The following is a 4,926-nucleotide window of genomic DNA, read 5'->3' as shown; positions in this document are numbered from 1 at the left end:
GAGAGGGTGATGATCCGTGACACTCATCACCTTCCTCAATCCATGAACGTGTGCCTGACAACCACCTCCGTTCTACATCAGATTGAATGAGTATCTCTTAGATTCTTTAATCAGAATCTTCGTGGTATAAGCCGGATTGATGGCGGCATTCATGAGAATCCGGAAAGTCTAAACCTTGTCTGTGGTATTCCGAGTAGGATTCTGGGATTGAATGACTGTGACGAGCTTCAAACTCTTGAAGGCTGGGCGTTAGTGACAGACGCAAAAGAATCAATGGATTCTATTCCAACCTGATTGAGAGCCGACAGATGATTAGCCGTGCTGTGACAGAGCATAGGAACGTTTTCACTGAGAGGATGGGAAGTAGCCATTGACAACGGTGACACCCTACATAGAGCTTGACATGGAAGGAACCTTGCGTGTGGAGAAGGATTTCAAGGAAGAGTTGAAGTCAGAGGACAAAGCATCTCCAAAACTCCAACATATTTCTCATTACTGCACAACAAGTAACGCTATTATTCTCTTTTATTCGTCCAACAATTTTAAATACTTTGACTTCTTAAAATTAAATCCAAATAATTTCATTGGCCTCCTGACTAAGATTAATAAAATAAACATTGATTGCTTCAAACCAATAATCTCCGTGGGATCGACCCTTACTCACGTAAGGTATTACTTGGACGACCCAGTGCACTTGCTGGTTAGTTGTGCGAATCACAAATTCGTGCACCAAACATCAAGGTGATCTTGAAGTTTTTAGCCAAAAAATTGTAAGAATTACTAGATGTCTCTAGTTAAGAAATTATCATTGCTGAGGTTCTCAACCAAAGGAATGAAAAGTGGTTTTGCTGTAGTAGAAGCAATTGCTTGAGTGGTTGTGATGGAAGATTGATTATTCTAAGATGATATTTCTTCTGGTTCAGCCGTAGATCGAAAACTCTCTTGATACCATGTAGAAATTTTTAAATAGAGAGACTAAGAACTAAAGAAGTAGAAAAAACAGGATATGAACACTTGTGATAATATAAATGTATAAGTTATGCTTGCATTTACACGTACCCTCATAGCTAGTTATATACATGCACACTTGACTATTCTCTCTACAGTGTGCCCTTTAGGGTCTGTGTGCTTTGTTAGGATTTACGTGGTCTGAAAATTCTTTGTGGAATCATATTGCTTCTCTTATTCTAAGTCTTATAAGTGGAATCATAATTCTTCTCTCGTTTTAAACCTTATTAGTAGAATCCTAATTCTTCCTCTTTTTTAAGCCTTTTCTTGAGAATCATTGATCGTGATATGGATAATCAAGAAGGAAGAGGGCTGAAGGTCAGGGATAGGAAAAGACTACAAACAGAAGGGATTATCCTCTTTGATGAATCAAAAGTTAAGGGTGGATTTGAAGAATGTAGGAGAAGTTTGGTTGGTAGATTATTGGCAAACAAAATTTTTAGCCTTGGCATCATTGACACTGCGATGTATGCAATCTAGAGGCAATCGAAGGGGCTGCGAGTTCTCGACCATGGTGATAATACTTTCCAAAAAAAATTCGAAAAGGAGACCGATTTATTCGAGGTGAAAAAGGAAATATTGTGGCTATTCAAAAATTAGATCCTGAATATTAAAAGGTGGTCGGTGGACATGGAGATGGCAAAGGAGGATTTCTCTTTTATTTCAATCTGGATCCAATTATGGGGCTGCCAGAGTATTGTAAAATATAAAAATTAGGAAAGAAAATTGGAGAATCTCTCGGTTCTATTCATAATGTAGGTGTCTTCCTTGTCAAAGAAAAGAAGAGAGGATAGTAAAAGTGAGAATCTCCTTACATACAACTCAGAAACTATAGCAATCAATAAAAATTGTAGGCCCTAATGATAGAGTAATGACAATTCAGCTGCGATATGAAAAAATAGGATGCTTTTCTTCCTTATGTGGCCATCTAGGTCACGAGGCTTGAAGTTGTTCTAATATTCACGAGAGTGGTGCTGAAGGTGATAGCCTAGAAGGTGAACATGGGGAATGGCTGAAGGTAGACTAGACAGAGAAAAGATTTGAGGCTATGAAAGAAAACACTAATCCTAGTAAGCCGAGATCTGGCTAGAAACATGGAGAGAGATCAAAGAATCCTATTCCGGTGTGTTTGCTTTAAAGTTTAGAAGCCTTATCAATGGAGGAAAAAAGTGAGATAAACAAGGTGGACAACCTCTAGCATTGCAGACTGGGAGAGGCAATAATAATATGTGAAATGAAGTTGAGTGGTGGTTTAGCAGTAAGGGCCAATAGAAAATAAAGTCATGGAAGACAATGAGCAGAATCTTAATCGATCACTCAAGACCATTGAGTTTTCTCTTCAACAAACAATTAGCTTTGCAGCAAAAACTTTGCATTCTAATCAGAACTGAGATATAGGAAATGCTAAAGCTTGGTTTCAACTAACAGAAGACTTCATTCAAGAATTTAACAAGGAGTACTGTGGTGGGGGAAATTCAATAGCAGGAACTAAATGATGATGCTCTGAACTAGAAGGAGAGAATGGATAAAAGTGAGATAATATGGAGGATATGATCATGGATGAAATAGGGGAGAGTGTCAAACCACAATTGGAACCCCTATCTCAATAAAAATGCTTATGTGAAACTGCCAGTGTTTAGGAAAGACCCATGTAGTTCACAATATTAAAGGAATTTGTCAATTTCATTCTTCTGTTTCTTTGTGAAACTAAAAATAGTGCTTTGTTTGTTGAGAGTCAAGGTGATAGATTAAGCTTTAGAAACTCTTACTATGTTTACCCTCAAAGTACAGCTGGGAGTTTGGTACTAGCTTGAAAGGATGAATCTCAAATTTCGGTGATTGAGTTTGCAAGTTTCTTTATACACTGTAGCTGGTTAGATTTCAGTAATAGCAAATTATGGAATATGATGACTGTTCATTTTCATAGTGAGAAAAATCTTAAAATTTTAACAATTTGAAAGGGTAACTCAAATCCTTTCCTCAATTCTTATCACTTTTTTGGTTATTGGTGACTACAATATTATTCTTTTCCATCACGAGAAGGACGGATGTAAGCCTAAAAGCTCTAGTTCTATTGAAAGCTTTACTAATTTTGTCAATGGAGGAGGACTAAGAAATTTGGGATATGAAAGACCTAAGTTCACTTAGTACAATATGTGGAAGCAATCTTATATGTGAATGTCTTGATAGATGCCTGGTTTCATCTAACTAGCTCGGGGATCACCGTAATGGCCATGTTCTTCATCTGATAAACCAAGGCTCAGACTACTTCCCTATCTTGTTAGACTCATTTGTGAATAGTAGAAAGACAAAACAAAGATTTTGATTTCGAGAGAGGTGGTGTGACGTAACTGCAATTTCAAACATGATCAAGGAGACTTGGAAATCAGAATACTCATGTTTCCTAATGTGCATATTGTTTAACAAACTAAAACAGTGTCGTCACAACATTGTCTAATGTAGATTAGCAATCAAAGTAATTCGAAAAAGCTAATTAAAGAGACAGATGAAGTTAGAAACTGAAAAAGCTAAGAATGTTCTGGCAGGTAGAGCTACTATCCTCTCTTTGGAATCCGCCCTATAAGATTTTATAGAGAAAGAGAAAAGGTATTGGAAGGAGAAGTCTAGAGTAATGTGGTTATAAGGGGACATCAAAATACCAGATTCTTTTACTCCAAGTTCAAAATGAATTTTAGACACAGTCGAATTGAAAAGTTGAAAGATATGAATGGTGAGTATTATTCGAACACAATTGGTATGGTAGAATTGCTTAATCCTTCTACGAGAAATTGTTCACTACTTATAATCCATATGACCCTACTGAGATTTTAGAAGGTTTGACAGCTAAGATGACAAGCAGGGAGAATTGAATTCTTACAAGACTAGTAACTGAAAGAAAAATTAAGCATGTTTTTTTTTCTGTCAATCCCTTCTTAGCTTTCAAAGCAGATGGATTTAAAGCAAAAAATTTTTAGTTTTACTGGGATACTATCAAACAAGATATAATCTGAGTAGTTATGAGTTTTTTATAGGATAAAAATACTGAGGGCACTAAACCATATTCAGGTATGTTTAATCCCCAAATCCCAGGTGTCGAGACCATGAGTCAGATCAGACCTATTAGCCTAAGCACAATGTTCTACAAAATTATCTCTAATGTCTCGGTATATAAAATGTAAATGGTCATGAACAAGATTATCAGTGAGAATGAAAGTGCATTTATTAAGGGCCGATTAATAAGTGATAATATGATGATAGTTGATGAGCGGATAATTTATACGCTTTTTGGCATTGTTTTTAGGTAGTTTTTAGTAAGTTTGAGCTACTTTTAGGGATGTTTTCATTAGTTTTTATGTTAAATTCACATTTCTGGACTTTACTATGAGTTTGTGTGTTTTTCTGTGATTTCAGGTAATTTCTGGCTGAAATTGAGGGACTTGAGCAAAACTCTGAAAAAGGCTGACAAAAGGACTGCTGATGCTGTTGGAATCTGACCTCCCTGCACTCGAAATGAATTTTCTGGAGCTACAGAACTCCAATTTGCGCGCTCTCAATGGCGTTGGAAAGTAGACATCCAGAGCTTTGCAGCAATATATAATAGTCCATACTTTATTCCGAAATTGATGACGTAACTTGGCGTTGAACACCAAGTACATGCTGCTGTCTGGAGTTAAACGCCAGAAAAACGTCATGATCCGGAGTTGAACGGGGGGCTGGCCATTCGGCCATGCCTGAACCTTTCACTTATGTATTTTCAACGGTGGAGTTTCTGCACACCATAGATTAAGGGTGTGGAGCTCTGCTGTACCTCAAGTTTTAATACAATTATTATTACTTTCTATTCAATTCTCTTCTATTCTTATTCCAAGATATACGTTGCACTTAACTTTGATGAATGTGATGATCCGTGACACTCAG

Source organism: Arachis duranensis, chromosome 7, assembly GCF_000817695.3.
Source record: "Arachis duranensis cultivar V14167 chromosome 7, aradu.V14167.gnm2.J7QH, whole genome shotgun sequence".
NCBI classification, from domain to species: domain Eukaryota; kingdom Viridiplantae; phylum Streptophyta; class Magnoliopsida; order Fabales; family Fabaceae; genus Arachis; species Arachis duranensis.
The sequence above is the reverse complement of the archived record's forward strand: the minus strand, read 5'-3'. Positions refer to the sequence as shown.